The 19,643-nt window shown below is 44.9% G+C and overlaps 1 protein-coding gene across 1 annotated transcript in view; it reads right to left on the reverse strand.

The window, feature by feature from the left end:
* Positions 1 to 19,643, reverse strand: part of LOC126531667 (uncharacterized) — a 698,627-nt gene that overhangs the window by 443,687 nt on the left and 235,297 nt on the right. The window lies entirely within an intron of this gene.

The following is a 19,643-nucleotide window of genomic DNA, read 5'->3' on the forward strand; positions in this document are numbered from 1 at the left end:
TGTAATTGAAATAAGCTCTTTGTGCGTTATGTTTTTTGCCATATCTACTGCTGTTAACATAGGTCCATGAATCTCTACACTTACTAAGTACCCTTTTGTATTCTTATGTAAATGCTTGTACTACAATGTCTACAGACCCTTCCTAACCTACTCCTGTAAAAATCCCTGATGGGATTGACAGTATCACAAAATAAATAAATAAATAAATAAATAAATAAATAAATAAATAAATAAATAGCGCTTTTTTCCCCAATGGTGTGCCATGGACTAAAACTGCTACATGGGGAGAACCAACTGTCCCATTTTTAGTAGCACACGTCTCGAACATACTTTGATGCCGTACAAATACAAGGAATACTCGCGTAATTACCAACTACCTTGCAAAGAAACTATGCATCGTGCTTACAGCATTGCAGAAGATGAAACACAAACACGAAATGCACAGGACGGGTGCTGGACCGTCTTTAGTCTTAGTTAGCTGGGCCAGCAAACATGACTCATAATGCCAAGAACTCGCACGCCCAGTTTCCAGCAATAGTAACTACGCGACACTAGAGAGCCCTATATTGGCTTTAGCAACCAAACGTAATTAAGCGCAAAAAAAAAAAAAGAAATAGCACTGCCCTCACTGGGCATGTCCCGTACGCCTTTAGGTTTCTAGAGCTTACGTATGCTATGTTAACGTACCTTATGTGGCAGTCTTAACGGACGTACTGTTCACTTTAGTTAAGAAATGTTGTTGCCGAGCATGACGGCACCCATAGCTCTCGTATCAACGTGAGTTCTCGTGATCATACGCTGTTGCTATTGTCGATCGCCAGTAAGAGCTGAAATAAGCCTGCGCTTGCTCTAAACTCACCTAATACCTCATTTATGAGTACATAGCGCGTCTAATGTATTCGTCCCGTCTTCTTCTATTCCTGTGTACGTTGTGTTTTTAATTCGTTATTCACCTTTAATTTATGAGATCGTTCACCAATTTCGGTGTCTGGAGGCCTTACCAGACGTGTCGGCATGGAAATGACGAGATGGTTGGTAATGAATTGCCTTGGCTTGAATATGTTTGAAGCAAGACACCAGATGGTGCGTTATCTTCAAGCTACTTCCTTATGTATGCGTTTCTCGTACGTTAAAATAAAGTCCTGAAGGGACGCGTATCGTCCCGTCCTGCAAAGGTGCTTGCGCATAACGTACGTAAGGCGACAAAAGCTATTTTCGTTTGTTTATTAATACTATTAATCCCCGAAGGCTAATTACAGGAATTTCTAAATCTATGCTATCCATGTTATGTGAAAACATTACCTCAGAATAATGCGCCGTATGCTACGTCAATTGGCGTCTTTCCCTTTTATTGTGGCACCAAATATACGGACGCTCGGGGTTCGTGTCGGAGGTCACGTGAACTGCTGTGGGTGCCAGGCAGACCCGACTAAGGTGCGCCGAAAAAGCTGATGCTGTCTTTCAGCGTGCCGTAAGTTTGAGGTCTCGTAAACTGCTGAGTTTCGGAGGCGCGGCCCTTCTGAAATACTAAAGGGAGCGGCAGCGCGGAACGTTCATTTTGGGACAGAAACGCGCGTCCCCTGCTACCAACCTTTCTCGTTACGCCCCAGTTGTGACCTCCACGAATCGCGTTCATCGAGAAAACTCTTGCCATGTGTCCCTGTGGACGCGTGACATAAGGCGTAGTTAGTTGGTAGGCGAACGTTTACTGCAATTTATACTGCCAAAGTTTATGAGGCTCATGCACTTTTTGCATTAGTCTACTACTTCGCTACCACCGTGCGTGATTTGCCTTTCAGCTGAGTGGAGCTAGTGGTGTTTCACGGTGATTATCGGTGAAGCGTGAAACAACACATGAGGACGAGGAAACACTAGGAAAAGCGCTTACTACAAGCTGAGTTTTGTTGCTTGAAACGTGGACTCATATACTGACAAAAAACGACGGAAATGCCAGACCACGAGAAACAATTACGTCAGAACAAGTACCTGCAAGAAACTGATCAAAGAAAAGAAGGAACAGGTTATCACAATCGAATGCAGCGCAGGCTGGCATTCTCAATACACATTAACTCTGTTTGCGATATGGTGAGTGATAGCTCACTTATGCAAGTGTCACTTTCCTTTGCTATGGCTAGCTGCTTCGACAGCAATCGAGTACGATGATCGCTACCTAAACATAGCTTTTTTTTTCTGATGCTACATTTTTGCCGTTTCTCTGAGTATATAATACCACGTTTCAAGGCAGAAAATTCAATTGAAACCCGCCGTGGTTGCTCAGTGGCTATGGTGTTGGGCTGCTGAGGACGAGGTCGCGGGATCGAATCCCGGCCACGGTGGCCGCATTTCGATGGGGGAGAAATGCGAAAACACCCGTGAACTTAGATTTAAGTGCACGTTAAAGATCCCCAGGTGGTCGAAATTTCCGGAGTCCTCCACTACGGCGTGCCTCATAATCAGAAAGTGGTTTTGGCACGTTAAACTCCATAATTTTAAAATTCATTTGAAGGTAAGCTCTTGTCTTCGTGTTTAATAGTCCTCCGGTATTGTTTCCCGTTACACCACTCATCACCACGGGGAACTATCGTTTTTTGTATTTCACCTCCAAAGGAATGCGGCCACCACGGCTGGAATCGTACCCGCCACCTCGTGTTTAGCAGCGCGACGTCATAACCACTGAGCTACCGCGGCAGGTGTAAAGAAAGAACAGTTCCCAAGATTTGTGAACGTTTAATGCCACCTTCCATAAGTGAGAATCAAAACAAAATAAAAACAAGACACGTAAGGACACGTGCGAAAATCAATTTTTCCCTCTACGCCACAAGAAGACCTAAACCTGCGCGTGTCTTCCACCTGCGAAAACCTATTTTTCCCTCTGCGCCACAAGAAGACCTAAACCTGCGCGTGTCTTCCTGTCCTACGGTCTGCGTAAAACTTGCCCTGTGTACTTACACCATCTAAACCTGTAAACTTCCACAGGGAAGACTACTACGTGTTGTGCCGCAAACGCGCCGATCCTCCTCAAATAACGAGAACGTGCTTTGAATACAGAGTAGAGGAGCGTAGGGCCCCCTACCTCCAATATCGACCAGCATCAAAATGCGCCCAGAGAAATGCGCTCACCGGAATAAGCTTCCTCTCCGTATTCTGCGTCTGCGGGCTATAGAAAGAAGGCTCAGGGTATCTCCCATTCTTACGCAAGCGTTCACTTACCTCTTTTGATCGAGCGCACATGCTGCAGCTGTACGAACACCAGTACGAGATTGAAGCACAGCGAAGCATGAGATCCGGCGCCTAATTTAAACAGAGGAGAGTACTTTTCTGGCAATTCTATTAAGCAATGCTACCGTATTCTTTTTTCAAGCCTGAAGTAGTGGCGTCATACCCAGCGGCAGATGTGAGAGACAACGCTGACAAGACTGCTCTGGCTAAGACAGGCAAAGCGAGAGAGACAAAGAGGCGGCCGTATACGCATAGTAAACAATACCGTTAGGCGGGAATCTGGCCACCGTGGATAGCTTAGGCACAGCAACAAGATTTGGCCTGGAATACGTTGAGATAGCTTATTGCAGCTTCGTGTAATGTTCTCCGTGATACGACTGTTCTGAATTCTAGACTCAGAGTTATTTGAAGTTATTTAGAGTGGCAGTGTTTGTACATTCAGAAGCAATTCCTTTCATCGCCTAATTTCCAGCGCACAAATATATCACGACACTTTCGAGCATATTCGCCTTAAAGAAACAGTTTATATTCGCGCGTCGTTATTTTTGATCCGAGTATTTCAGAATGCACGGAAAAATCAAGTAATTGCTAAAATCAAATACAAATAAGTTTTTGGGTTTTACGTGCCAATACAATGTAAATATCTCATTATGAAGCGCAGCATATATATACAGTGGGGGGCTGCATATTAATTTTACTATCTGTACTTCTTTAAGCTTCATATTAATCCATGTACATGATGTTTTTTTTTTATTTAGCCCCTATAGAAATGCAGCATATGCGGCCGGGATCAAACCCACGACCTCGAGCGCAGCTGCGCAGTGTTTTAGCCACTAAGCTATACCTCGGCGGGTAAAGCATAATCGCTCACGTTAAAGAATTTTGCACTGATAAATAAGCTCCAGGAAAGTTTACATGAGAATGAACAATGTCATATAAGATCATAAGGACGAGGTTGAGGAAAAGTGTAGCGCATGGATAATTATTCCCGTGGTCGCTTCCCACCCATTCTGGTGGGACGCGAGTACGCTAAAGCCAGGATCCCGTCCCGTATTTCTAATATAAAACTCTGTGTGTTTTCGGTTTTTATTTATTTACACAACACTGCAGACCTTGCTTTAGGTAGAGGCAGAGAAGGCAGAACACATAATCATTAATCCAATACAAAGACAGGCATTCATCATTTAAACAAGCATTAAAAAAGTTTGCGCAATTTAGGCAATATAGCAAACATAATATCTAAAATAATCATGAATTGCCTTTTCGAAGGTATCAGTCGATCGCCCGCTCACAAGTAAGGCATTCCACTCCGTGATATTGTTTGGAAAAAAATGAAAACTTAGAATCATTTGTATGGGCAAAAGATGGGATTAAGCTATCATCGTGGTGATGAGGAGTTCGACGTGCTTCTAAAAACTGTACATATGGGGTGGGAGAAATGCCTAGTTTACCTTGAATCAGTTCTTAAAGAATTTTAGCTGGGTTAAAGGGCTGCTAAAGCTAGTTAAAGGACGAATGTGACAGCTGCTCATCTCAGACCGATGCAGCGGGAATGCAAACTAGTGCGCGTGCGCACCCGGCGCGGCGAAACCCACTACATACGCACGCACTACACACACGCACGGCGCCGCGGTAAAACCCACTACATAGGCCATCGTGCGCATGCACCGGTACCGCAACTAGAATGAGCGTGCGTAGCATCTGCCCATCGATTTCTGCGCCATTATCGTGTGTTGCGTCAGGCGACATTAGGCTATAAAAACGATACGTTTCAGAGGCGCGCAGCGCCGTGCGCGTAGTGTGGCGGACTTCTATCAGAGCGCTTGGCATGGGGGACTTAGCGCCAGCCACGGCGAACTGTAACGAGCTTTAGACGATGCTCAGCCAAAGCTGTCGCTTGAGCAATAAGAAGCATCGAAAAGCGGGCTGTGGGCCAAGCCTGATCAACGTACGCCAGCCTTCCTCGAAAACAGCTGGTACGGAATGCGGGATGCAGGCTTCAGTTTTTTTTGCAGAGGAGTCTGGAACTGAAGTAACGTAACGTTTCAGTAAATTTTGCCTCATTTGAGGTGAAAAAGAGCATCAGAACAACAGGGCACGCTATCGAGTGCAAAGGTTTAACAAGAGTAAAATTGACGACGGGAAACGACAAAAGTGCTAATCACGTCTGGGGAACGAATGTAAGAGATTCGGTATAACGATGGGAAACTGATGTGCCAGTCATTTACTGGCCTGTTGCACTGTACGATTTTCACTGCACTTAGGGTGTGTACGACAATGAAGTATGAATAAGCTAGAATGCATATTTGCATTACAGAATCCCAAAATCTTGGAACACGAACGCTTTGGCAGTGGTCGACGAGCTACCGCGTGACTGAGCGGGGTTCGCCTTTCTAATTGGGAGCTCAAGGAATGCGCCTTCACCCGAAAAGAAAGCTTTCAGATTTGCCTTGTCGTTTCTGGTCCTCCCACTCTCGCTCTTTCTCCTTCTCTCTGAATAATTGCGACTAATCTCCAATAAACTAGGCAACGCAAGAAACATGGGCGGATTAAAGCAAAGCCCATTGATTGCGTTCCCGGATTATAGACCTCCCGTATGTGCATGTGTCTCTGCCCTCATCTTTCCACATTTATATACAGTTGAAATCATTTTTTCGTCCGTTGTATATAACACAACGTCGACCAGTGTTCATCATTTGCAACAAATTTATTGCGCGGCAGAAGCATCGACCAGAGCTGACGTACCCGAGCTTTCCGTCATGACGTTTCGAACAAGCTCTTTGCATGATTTAATATATAACCATGTTTCATGGCAGACAGAAAAATTAACAACACATAAACGTTCGTTGGTCCAACTCTTACTTCCGCAGTCCGGTTGGGGACTGCGCTGTCTTTGAGTAAATCATGCCATCATGCGGCGGCAATAAGAAAGGGATGCAACAGGTGAGAGAGAAAAAGAATGAAAAGAAAACATACTCACACATACATACGATACAGATCTGTTTCTGTGGGCACTGTCACGCAGACTGCAAAGGCGTTCGTAGTGCTACGCAATGTCACCGTCCAATCCTACGTCACACAGTGTGCAGTCGCAACTTGTTACAAACTCCCCTGTCTCTTTTAAATAACGCAAAAGTGCTTTCATAGCGCCTCGCGCTGATGTTCGCGTAGGTCAGTTTACAAGGATGTTGTTTTCCGTTATTGGGCGCTTGTACCGTTGCTCTAGGGTGGCCGAGAGGGCTGCTCTTTGCGGGTTGAAACGAGGGCACTCACAAAGATGTGCGATTGTTTCGCTGCTCCCGCAGAAGTCACAAAGTGGGTTGTTGGCCATTCCGATAAGAAAGGAGTACAGATTTGAAAATGCTGCTCCAAGTCATAGACGGACTAGAAGGGTGCAGTTATGTCGTGGAAGGTCGTTGGTGAATGTTCAGTGCGGGAATTAGAGCTGTTCTTTCTAATGTACAACGAGTGATGTCTGAAAAAAGGCAGTGTTTAATTAATATCGCTGTATTCCTTAACCAGTTGAGAGCAAAAATATAAAGAAAATAAACGTGTCACAATGGAGGTACTGCGTTCAGAACAGCCTTATACATGTTACAGAAAAAATGCAACCGATTTCAATTCAGGTCACTTCTTACAAAAATGTAATTCATCACGGTTACCAATACAACCCCACGAAAGTAACCGAGCAATGAGTAAAAATAGTAATTGATTACCTGAACGTTATTTCCCGCTCTACCTTTACTGACATTGAACCAATGCAGTTAATAGAACGAGCTCGACTGCCTCTTTCATTGCATCTGCTGCAGCAATTCATACGATGTTTATTTTCGCTAAGAATTCTTTTTCCAATTTCTCTTCGGTAATCTTCTCTCGTTTTCCCGTGAAGACATCAGCAGCGGCACAGAAAGCTCCCTTAATGTGCGTGCTGCAGAGAAGGGCTGCGTTGTAACGTTCTTACACCTTGCTCTTTCTTATCGGAATCTCAGAAAGACAGACAAACGTGCTAAACTCCGCTGTCATCGGGAAGCCATGGATTCTAGACTTTGAGTTTTTTTTTTTTTTTTGGCACTGGCCCCCAGTTCCACAATTGTTATAGTGTCTGATGCGTCGGACAAGCAGGCCAAGCGTAAGCGAATTCAGCGCCGTGTCTGTCGTCTCCATTTCTTCGTCCTCGTCCCTTACGCGGCCCCCAACCATGCATCCTAACGAACTTGACGATTTCTCTGCTCTTTTAAACACATCTTTAAAAGTGTTTTTGAATACGGCCTTCGGCGCCGCAGCTGCGCTCTCAGTTGTACCAATTCTGCGCGAGACATGGTTACTACTTTGTGTATGCCTGTATTACACTCTACCAACAGATTGCACGACAACGCCATGGCGAGATAAACCCTCTACTGCGGTTGTGGGAACGTCACGACCACCCGGATTTCATAAACGCCTCACAAAAAAAGGAGTCATGTTTGGCGAATAATTCACTGCTTCTGACATTGAAGATAATGAAGGTAGATTCGTCACACTCATTTCAGAAAAGTAGGCAGCAAAAGCCATGCGAAAGCTAACCAACAGGCCAAAATGCACCATAAACGCGAACGTGCGTTGCCATTTTGTATTTCTTACAGCCGCTGAATGTGCTGCGTTTGCTTGAAAGCCTCGGCAACACGATTATACAACGCTGCGCGAGAAACGTCGGCAAGAACCTTTTCCAGCTGAGATGCCACTCCGTGTTGTTAATCTAAGAAGCCAGGACGTCGTCACCTAGGCTGCGAATATGGCGAGCGCCGTACGTGTGTGCGTGTGTATGTGTCTGCGCGCTTGCCTGCGTGCATGCGTAGGGTTGCTTTCGTTATTGTGCTACCATTTTCTTTTTCTAAGAGGGCTTATGAAGCGCACGACGGCATGACAATGTGGGAACTTACGACATTCAGACAACAGCTCATTCCGAGGCAGTGCAGGTTTTTGAAGCGTCGCTTAGGAGGCAAAGAGAGGCAGTATGCGCTGCGATCTATTACGCATTTAGCGCTCGTTGCGCTCTTCATTTTTAAACCGAGTGGCTTCCTATGACTCTCGCTCATTTTAGTGGTCGGCGACGGGGAATTGTCAGGGCAAAGAGCTCTCGCACAACCGAGTAGCAGGCCGCGTTCATCGCAGAGCGTCACTTAGCTCGTTGCGACAAACGTGTTGTAGCGCGAGAGCTTGGCCGCATTTCGAAGAACAGATTATACGCTGGTGATGGCACTGCGTCGCGGTTCGCCACCGCCTGGGCCGACGGTTGCGTGGCGAGTTCGTCGCCGATAACGGTGGTATCAACTTTTCTTACGATATCCGAACATGGGCATCGGGCCCATCCTGCCGGGCTCCAGTGCCGGCCGCTGCTGCCTTGGCCCGCTCAACCAGTCAGCTTTGGTCGTCTGAGTGCGAGCTGAGCAGCGCCGCTTTGCCGGGTCACCGCTCAAGGAGAGGGAATGGAGGGAGAGATGGACGGTTCTTGCAGACCCACCTGACGTGGTGTAGAGAGGGGTATTCAGAGCAATGCGGGAAGCTAGCTGCGTACATGGCTGGGTAGAAGTAGTGGAGAAGGGCGAGGTGTTTATAGGTGTGTGCTTGGAGCCGGCGCCAGATCACAGCCTCTTCCCGCGTTAGGCCTTGGTGTGAAGTAAAGAGGTCTGCTGTGCTTTCCTTGCCGACGTGCGCTGTTTCGTTTTGTCGGCTCAACGCTGGTACGGTGAAACCACCCCTCACGTTGCATGAAATATGGGCGATCCTAAAGCGAACAGTCGGAGGAGTATCGAGCGTCCTTGAAGTAAACGAGTGGAGAAGAAATCACAAGCGTGCAGCCGTTGTCGTGCCATCGTTGTCACATTGTCGCCATTCCGTTCACGCCATGCCGTTTTGGTCATTCTGCCATCGTCATCGTGTCCTCATCGCCTGCATAATCGTCATTTCAACGCTGTCACAGCGTATTCGTTGTTGAGCTGACATGTCGTGTAGCAGAACGTGTCGACGATAACTTGCACCACCTTCATCAAACACCCTTATAGATTTCATTGGCATATTTCAGAACGATTGCTGTTGTGACTGCCACGGCCACGCAAAAGTTGTTCACTTACTTTGAGAATAATCTTAAATGGTTTCTTAAACGGTTTAAATGGCAAACATATTTCTGGTCGGACGCCGCCTGACAACCGTTGTCGCCGGAATCGATTACTTGGAACGACGGTTGATGAAAAAAAAAGCACAGAAAATGAAATAATGAAACGATACACAATACAAAATATGGCCCAACAGCAGACTTTTTGCAACTGTTACAAGTGTTCATTTTTCCTCAGCACATATGACTGGCGGCCTTCGTGTTCGGATGTCACGTAATATCCCTCCAACGCATTATTTATTTATTTATTTATTTATTTATTTATTTATTTATTTATTTATTTAGTTAGTTAGTTAGTTAGTTATTTTACCCTCAAGCGCACGGAGCGTTACAGAGGGGCGGATACTACAGAAATATATATAAATAAATTAACTATAGGGGTTTTACGTGCCAAAACCACGATCTGATCATGAGGCACTCCGCAGGGAGGGTCTGCGGAAACTTTCCCGGGGATCTTTAACGTGCACCTAAATCTAAGTACTCAGGTGTTTTCGCCTTTCGCCCCCATCGAAATGGCTTGGATTTGATCTCGCGACTTCGTGCTTAGCAGCCCAACACCATTGCTATTATGCAGCCACGGCGGGTTAGGAATATATGCAAACAATGCACGACAAGAATAACAACAAATGTACAGACATGTGAAGACACGTATCAGCATGCAGTTTTGAAAGCTCACAAAACTCAAAAATTTATATGCACAAAAGAAGAATGGTTTACAAAAAAAAATAACATTGCTTTCACACATAATTATTAAACTAATCGTAGATCGAACAACAAAAGAAGCTGCGCTATGAAGGAGGAGGAATTTAAGCCAAAGCATTAAAAAAGCAAAAGACTACTACCACAATGTCACTATGAAGCAATTTCTCCTTTCGTCCCCTGCAAAATTCTGGCGGCATTTTTCTTCAACATCAAAAACCGTGCCCACCCTCTGCATTAATGGTGAAACAGTGTCGGAGAAATTACAAGTTGCAGAATCCCTCAACAACTTTTTCTGTTCCGTGTTTACAGCTGATAACGGTGAAAAGCCCATATTTCCTACACTGCAAAGCCTTCCACCTATTAGTGATATTATATCAGCGAGGCACCCGAAGACCAGGAGTGGGCCGTCCAGCGGGCCAGGGCCGTTGCCGAGGATCTCGAAAGATCTTCCTCGGGCGATGGACCCCTGGCAGCCTAGCCCCGGGCACCAACATCAACAACCGTTGGACAAATAAAGTTTATTCCTATCCTATCCTATTAACGGAAGAAGGTGTTCTAAACCTTTTACTTAACATTGATGCAAAAAAATCTTCTGGCGTCGATGCGATACCCAACACATTCCTGTTCCGGTATGCCGAGTGGTGCTCAAAATTATTATGTGTGATTTTTAATAAGTCGTTACATTATCCGAGTTGCCTCATGACTGGAAGTTTGGAAAGATTGTTCCAGTGCCAAAAGGAGGAGACTCATCGCTGCTTTCTTCCTATCGACCCATTTCTATACTTTGCACATGTTACAAACTTTTTGAGCACATTGTCTTTAAACATTTAACAGCTTTTCCTGAACTTCATGGTTTTCTCGACCCCAGGCAGCATGGATTTCGTAAAGGGCTTTCAACCACTACTCAGCTTTTAGAAACCATTCATGATTTCGCAGCTATTCTGGATGAGCAAGGGAAATTGATATTATTTTTTTATATTTCGAGGAAGCATTTGACCGGGTATCACACACCAAACTCATGATAAAATTGAAACCTATACTTAAAAATGAGTCCCTTCTTTCTTGGATTCAAGCATACCTTACTTCGAGACGGCAAACTGTAAACATAGACGGAACACATTCACGTTCAAGACCTGTACTATCCGGAATCCCACAGGGATCAGTGCTTGGGCCCTTATTTTTCTTAATTTTCATCAATGATATTGCACAGAAATTGCCAGTTAAAATAAAATTGTTTGCTGACGATTGCGTTTTATATAAAGAAATCCGTAGTTCCACTGACCAATCGCTGTTAAATACCTCGCTGTCTACAGTGCAATCATGGTGCAGCACATGGCAAATGAAAATCAATGCGAAAAAAACTGTAGCGATGACGGTGACGCGGAAACGACACCCTTTGAACAATCAGTATTCGATCGATGGGCAAATTTTAGACCGCGTGACAAGCTATAAATATTTGGGTGTAGTTATCAGCTCGGATTTGACAGAAAGTGGAATGAGCACGTGTCCTACATAGAAAAGAAAGCCATGCAGAAGCTTGGTTACTTGAGGCGTTGCTTAAGAAATTCACCCCATGAGATAAAGCTACTAGCTTGCAAAACTTTCGTCCGCCCGATTCTTGAGTATGGATCCGTCGTCTGAGATCCACATAGTGATACTAACATGAAAAAGGTGGAAAAAATTCAGAGAAAGGCGATAAGATTTGTATTGAATTCCTTCAGCCGGTATGCATCACCAAGTGCTATGCTCGAAACAGCAGAATTAGTTACCCTGCAAAAACGGCGATATAAAGAACTACTAAAGTACATGTATCTGCTATATCATGGAAAATTGGGCGTCGACAAGGACACGTATAGCGAGACTCTCGCTCGTCGATCAACACGGTCTAGCCGTGCTAAGCAGCTTAAAGATTACTACTGCAAAGCAGATGCTTTTAGAAATTCATATTTTCCCCGAACCATTAGGGCATGGAAGGTACTTCCTGCTACGGTGGTTGCCTGCGACAACATTGAATCATTCTTAAAGCTGCTTAAAGAAATTGTATAAATGATCGGGGTACATCCCTGCCCTCCTTTCCTTTTTTTCTTTTCTTTTCTGCCTGTCCCTTCACATAATTGAACGCACGTGCTTTCTGGTGCTTCTGCCACTGCTACACATTTTTACACACGACTACATTATGTTTGTCTGATGGGATGTATGTTCTGAAATCGTTTGCCACGCGTTGTATACATATATTCGTCTAGTTTAGTTTTTCTGTCTCTTAAGTGTTCGTCAACTTGGCGTTAAGAGCAGTTTACATTTTTCTTCTGGAATAGTTTCACATTGTTAGCGCTAAATGCTACGTTTTCACAAATGACACGTTGCTTATGTCTTCAAATTCAGTGCTATTTCATTTTGCTCACGCTTCACTCCTTGTACTCATTGTATGTCATGTATGTTCGTCATGTATGTAACCACTCCTGCTTAAGGCCTCTAACCAGAGGCTGGCAGTAATCTTAAAATAAATAAATAAATAAATAAATAAATAAATAAATAAATAAATAAAGAGTGAAGGCAGGGATGTTAACCAGAAATGTGTTTGAAATCAAAACGATATCTGAACGGAGGTGGTTCCTCTAGTCGGGTGTACGCGGAATAAAGGAATAAAGAAAAGCTTCAGTGCGACAAGTAGTAACGTATGCCGTATGGTGGAGATCTAAAAGGACCGCACGATAAGCCAGGGTTCCAATGAATTGGTCTTTCGAAACCGGGTGATAAAATATCTCGTAAAAAAGAGAAAGGTTATACACTTTGCGGCGCGTGGGTCGCCCTGATTTGGCAAGAGCGCAGCGTACTGGTCCCCGTGCCAACTTGTTTTCGATACTGGGTGTTACCTGGACTGCGAAGTGTCTCAGACTACATCGTGTTTCGTAAGTGGCGTTCAGGCGTAGCAATTGGCGAAAAATTTTGCAAGGCTAGGCTCGCTTGTGCCAAGCACCACCCCTCCTCCTTCTCCTCCTTCTCCTCATCGTGTTCTCCAATACGACGCACCTCAGGGCGTTGCCCTAACACCTTATCAGTGTCCATGTACACGAAAGTCAAGTCTTCAACTGATTAGCAGGACACAGGCGTGACCTCGGCTACACATGGGTTATTTTTAATCCGATTCGATCACTGCTCTTGACGTTTACTCAGGCTCTAACGAACCCACCGACATCGTATGAAATTATAATGCTGCAAATCTTTATTCGCTTGAAGCCTTATTCTGTGGCAGCGTTGTTATATTTCGCTACATGGTTTGTCTGTTGCGAAAGCAATGAAGAGGGGTTAAAGAAAAAGCTTAAGGATGCCGCTTGATGCCCTGGTAACAATGTTTTCGCAAGGTTGAATTCTTGAGCTTTGTCGCGGTGGAAACAAACTACACAGACAGATGTCGACCACGTGTCCCATTTCTCTTTATTTCGTTCCATTTTTATCTGAGCAAGGCTCCAGCTTCACGAAGCCGATTAGCATTTGGGCCCGGTTTAACTCCTGAAAGGCTGAACTATCATTTAAATACGCTGAGCTTGACACATGAAAATGCTTCTATGAGTGCGAGAAGCTTAACGCAAACCTTCCCTACAGCTTTTGCCAGATGAAGCGAAGACTAACAAGCACACTAAGACGCAGGTTTATTTTCGTATAGCTCAGCAAGCCATTATTAATTACGTACTAATTCGTTTTGAGCTCCACAAAAATTTCATTTTGTAAAATCTGGTACCGTTCATTGAATCTTTCAGACATTTTCGTGGTTGGCCGGTGGTCGCTGGTCGAACTCGGCAAGGAAAACGTTCTCCCTCTCTCTTTCCTCTCATACTTTCATTCGGTCATCCGTTCACTCATTCACCCGGGCTATTCCCTTATATTGAATATCATCGTCGATGGCGTCTGCACAAGATTTTTTTTGTGCGAGTCTAATGAAATGGCCATTGGCTAGAAACAAAGGTGAACGAGTTGGTTTAACTTTATTTGGTATGGAATAGTGCTTTGGCATTGCGGAGTTAACGTTTCTGCAGATATTCGCTGAAGGAAGCTCACTGTGGCATCGTCGGCAACAACCTTGCTGACAAGGCTGCCCGCTCTGCCCACGAAGACACCCAGATGCCTCCAACACCTTTGGCGAGGTCGTATGCTGCCAGGGAACTTCGCCTACTTGCACGCAAAAAGCGACAAGATCTCTGGAGTTCAAGTGCCTTCAATTGACGATAACATCAACTGGACCCTACGCTACGGCTGGAACTGCCATCTAGCCTTTCCCGCGGCGAAACAACCTTGCTGTTCCGCTTGTGGTTGGGAGTGGCGTTCTCGAACGCATACGTTTGGGAATGGCCGAGAGCCCCATGTGAGACTCCTGTGGGTGCGAGGAAACCATCCAGCACCTATTGTGTACCTGCCCTCGCTACAACGTACAACACCTCTCTCTGCGGGCAACTTTCAACCGACCGGACTCAAGACCGTTCTCCGAGTCAAAGATACTCGGACCATGGCCACACCAGTCACTGGCACGAAAAAGCGATTCGAGCACTAGTATAATACTTGACGTGCACCGGCTTAAGAGACCGTTTCTATAGCGTCCATGTGCATCCTCCCACATGCACTCAGTGCTTACTCTCTCCCTCTCTTGCTCTTTTTTTCCCTTTACCCCCACTTCCAGTGTAGGGTAGCAATATTTTTTACATAGTTCCAGCGCACATTTGGACAAGGACGAGGAGAGAAAGACAACACGAACGCCGTGTTGCTAATCATAACCAATACCATAACCAATGCTAATCATAACCAACTAGCCCAGCTGTCCATACTTAGGGTAGCAAACCGGGTGCTCGTCTGGTTGAACTCCCTGCCTTTCTTGTCCCAGCTCTCTCCCCCTCTCTCTCTCTCGGTTGCAGAAGGCAACTTAGAAAGCTAAATAAATCGAAATGTTGACTCACAGGCTCTACTCTTTCTCGCAAGTTGAAATACTATACCGGGCAAATTCCTTACTTCACGCGTCTCTGCGGCAGCGTAGCCGGATACTACGTCAATAATGGCATATAATAAGAAGCCAACAAACACTGACACCAAGGACAACATAGGAGAAATTCATCATCATCATCATCATCATCATCATCATCATCATCATCATCATCATCCGGTTTTATGTCCACTGCAGGACGAAGGCTTCTCCCTGCGATCTCCAATAATCCCTGTCCTGCGCCAACCAATTCCAACTAGCGGCGGCGAATTTCCTAATGTCATCGCTCCACCCAGTCTTCCGTCGTCCTCGCTTGCGTCTCCCTTCTTTGCGTAGCCATTCTGTAACCCTGATGGTCCAACGGTTATCTAACCTCCGCTATAAACGACCTGCCCAGTTCCATTTTTTTCTCTTGATGTCAATTAGAATATCGTCTATACCCGTTTGATCTCTGATCCAAACCACTCTCTTTCTGTCTCTTAACGTTATGCCTAGCAATGTTCGTTCCATCGCTCCTTCCGCTGTCCTTAACTTGTTCTCAAGCTTCTTTGTCAGTCTCCAAGTCTCTGCCCCATATGTCAGCACTAGTAAAATGCACTGATTGTACACCTTCCTTTTCAATGATAATGATAAGCTTCCAGTCAGGGTCTGACAGTGTCTGCCGAATGCGCTGCAACCCTTTTTATTCTTCTGTGAACTTCCTGCTCATGATCAGGGTCCCCTGGGATTAATTGACCTAGGCAAACGTGCTCCTTCGCAGACTCTACAGGCCGACTGGCGATCCTGAAATCTTGTTCCTTTGCCCGGCTATTTATCATTATCTTTGTCTTCTGCATATTAATCCTCAATCCCACTCTTGCACTCTCTCTGTTAAGGTCCTCACTCATTTGTTGTAACTTGTCTGCAGTGTTGCTGAATAGAACAATGTCATCGGCAAACCGAAGGTTGCTGAGATATTCGCCGCCGATCTTTACTCCTAAGCCTTCCGAGTTTAATAGCTTCAATACTTCTTCGAAGCACGCAGCGAATAGTATTGGAGAAATTGTATCTCCCTGTCTGACCCCTTTCTTTATAGGCCTCTTCCTGCTTTTCTTGTGTAGAATTAAGGTAGCTGTAGAACCTCTGTAGATATTTGCCAAGGTATGTACGTAAGCGTTCTGGTACTCCTTGATTACGTAATGCCGCTATGACTGTTGGTATCTCTACTGAATCAAATGCTTCGTAATCTATGAAAGCCATATAGGGAGGCTTAATATAGTCTGCGGATTTCTCGATTACCTGATTAATCACATGGATGTGATTCATTGTAGACTATCCCTTCCTGAAGCCAGCCTGTTCCCTTGGTTGACTTAAGTCCAGTGTTGTCTTATTCAATTGGAGAATATATTGGTAAATATTTTATATAATACTGGGAGTAAGCTAATGGGCCTATAATTTTTCAATTCTTTAACGTCTCTATCTTGTGGGTTAATATAATGTTTGCATTATTCCAGTTTCTGGGACCTTGCAGTCGATAGACACTTAGTATAAAGAGCCGCCAGCTTTCCGAGCATTATGTCTCCTCTATTTTTGATTAAATGACTGTTATTCCATTCTTCTCCTGCCGTTCTTCCTCGTTTCATGTCTTACAGGGCTCTTCTGACGACATCGCTAGTTATAGGTGTAGTAATCTGTATCCTGTTCATTGCTGTTTCTAATTGAGGTGTCCGGACTCCTCTGGGTACTGTGCAGGTCAGTATGAAATTCTTCCGCTGCTTTTACTATATCTTCGAGATTGCTGATGATATTACCCTGCTTATCTTTTAGTGTATACCTCTTGGTTTGTCCTATGCCAAGTTTCTTTCTCACCGATTTCAGGCTGGGTTCATTTTTTACGGCTACTTCAGTCTTTCTCACGTTATAGTTTCGAATATCACTTATTTTCGCCTTGTTAAGCAGTTTTGACAGTACCGCGAATTCTATCTTATCTTGAGTTGGAAACTTTCATTTTTTGTCGTTTCTTTATTAGGTCCTTTGTTACTTGGTAGAGCTTGCCCACTTGCCTTGGTGCCTTTCCTCCCACTTCAATTGCTGCCTCTGAAGCCAACCTAGTTACGGTTTCATTCATTAGCTCTATGTCATCATAATCTCTGTTCTAAAACTGCATATTTGTTTGCAAGTACCAGCCTGAATTTGTCTGCTTTTACCCTTACTGTCTCAAGGTTGACCTGTTTCTTCTTGACCAATTTTGCTCGTTCTTTCATCAAATTGAGGTGACTCCTAGCCCTCACTAACCTATGACCACTGCAACTTACCCTACCTATCACTTCTACATCCTGCACTATGCTGGGATGAGCAGAAAGTATGAAGTCAATTTGATCTTTTGCTTCACCACTAAGGCTTTTCCAGTTCCACTTTCTGTTGCTACGCTTCTTGAAAAAGGTGTTCATAATTCGAAGCTTATTCCTTTCTGCGAATTCTATCCGTATCTCTCCTCCAGCGTTCCTAGAATCGACGTCGTAGTTGCCATTTCCTTGCTCCCCAGCCTGCTTTTTTCCCACTTGTGGAAATTACTACTGCTTAATAAATGAAATGAAGAAACGATAAATTAACGGAAATGAAAGTGGATAAAAAAACAACTTGCTGCACGCAGGTGGGGAATGATTCCGCAACCTTCGCATATCGCGTGCGATGCTCTACCAATTGAGCTACCGCGGCGCCGTTTCTGCTCAGTCTCACAACAGAAAACCCGAGACTGCACGATCAAATCTCTATTTCTTTACTTCAATCACCTGGCTTCTCGATCCAGTTTCTGACTCTTGGTTCCTCTTTTCGCACTTTGGAAACACAAAAGAACTAGGAAACGAAAATTACGAGGACACGTTAATAAAAAAATTATACAGTGTGACTCACCGAATTTCCCATTCACTGGTTTTCTTTATTTCATTTTTTTCGCGTTAGCTTTACGGCAGGCACAAATCGGCCAAACGAAAGGTCCAAAAAAGGAAATAACGAAGTTTAATTTTACACCGTATTTCACAGGTCTCGAGTTCAAGAATCCGCGAGGATTGCATGATAGCAAATCTGGTGTAAGGATGCGAATGGATTTTGCTGTTGCACACATTATTTTCGCCTATGTAGATTTGACGAAATTCTTAGTGGTTTTCATAAGATATTATATTGAAGCTGCGCACAGTGTTAACTTTTTTTCTAGAAGCCATACTGTGTTCGCGTTAGAATGATGGACATGAACTCACGGAACTTTGTACTTTCTACGAGACCACAGTATATATTTAGGTAAGGATACATCCTTATTTAGTGATCTTGTTTTGATTATGAAAGACAGACCTTGCGTGTTTCTTTAAGCCGACTAGAAGCCAGAGCGTTTATAGAAAAAAAAGATACTGGGATCTTGCACTTGACCACTATGCGCACAAAAAGCCGCCAGCGCCCTGCGACACTTTTTAACCAAACGACTGGGCTCTGCGGTCGTCCTTCAAAGTATGCTGAATGCCGTTGTGTGCTGTGCCCATCCATTATTTACCCTTTTACCTCCTAATTAAGTATGACAAACGTTTTACCGTCCACTTTGTGCACAGTGACAGCGGCGCACCTCAGCAATCCTCAGTAAGATGTTAAAGGGAAGCTGAAAGGTTTTCCAGAAAAAATGAGTGAACATCTGTACATAATGGTTTTCAACCCTCCGAATCCGAATATCGTATCGAAATTGAGCGAAAGAAAGCGCAAATATATTTTATTTTGACGAAAAGTGCAGCAGCGGACACGCCCAGCTCGCGCGTCTCGTTTCCGCCTGTGATTGGTCGGGCGCCTCGTGACGTCAACACTAGTAACCGACCGCTGCCGCTACACATGAAGCGCGGTGCCAGGTAGTTTGGTGCTGTTTTTCTGAGACGGTAATGGAAAATTTAGAGAGACTGCGTTTTTTTTTGAGAAGTTCGGCGTTACTCCCTACATGTACGAGCCGAATGCGAAGAGCCGGCCTCTCGAAGAAGCAAACGATGCTGGTGCGAGCAGTGCTTTCGACGCGAACGAAAGCAAAGTCTTGGTATCTCCTCGTGTTGGAAATGCTCTTTGGTGAGTATGTTTTTTGCAAAGCGATCTAGCGATCTCGCCGATCTTTCGCCGATCTAGTGAGCTCGTTTCCGGTCAAAAAACTGTAGTGTTGTGTTCCTGCATGCCTCCTCGTGGAATGTAAGCGGGGATGCGAGCGTCGGAATTTGTGCACTGTCCAAAGCTGTCGGCAATCTACAAAGACGGTTCAAACGCGTGAAAAGCTTCCCGGTTAATGCAGTACGTGTAGTGACCTTCATCTGTTGACTACCACGTTGACTACCACTCACGTTGATTACCACTCACGTTGACTATCACGCACGTTGACTACCACTCTACATACACGCAGACGCACCAACAAAGGAATGCAGGGTCGATCGAAGCAGATTACGATGGCACGCACGCAGAAACAAGCGCGGTCAGGCACGGTCGCGGACGCTGCGAAGGAACGAAACACGAGTCGACGTCACAACACCGCGGTTTGCGGTCTCCACTCGCATCGTCAGCGTCAGCAGCAGCGCGCGGCATTCGACGGGGGGCGGAGCTACAGCG

This window comes from Dermacentor andersoni, chromosome 5, assembly GCF_023375885.2.
Source record: "Dermacentor andersoni chromosome 5, qqDerAnde1_hic_scaffold, whole genome shotgun sequence".
Taxonomy (NCBI): Eukaryota; Metazoa; Arthropoda; class Arachnida; order Ixodida; family Ixodidae; genus Dermacentor; species Dermacentor andersoni.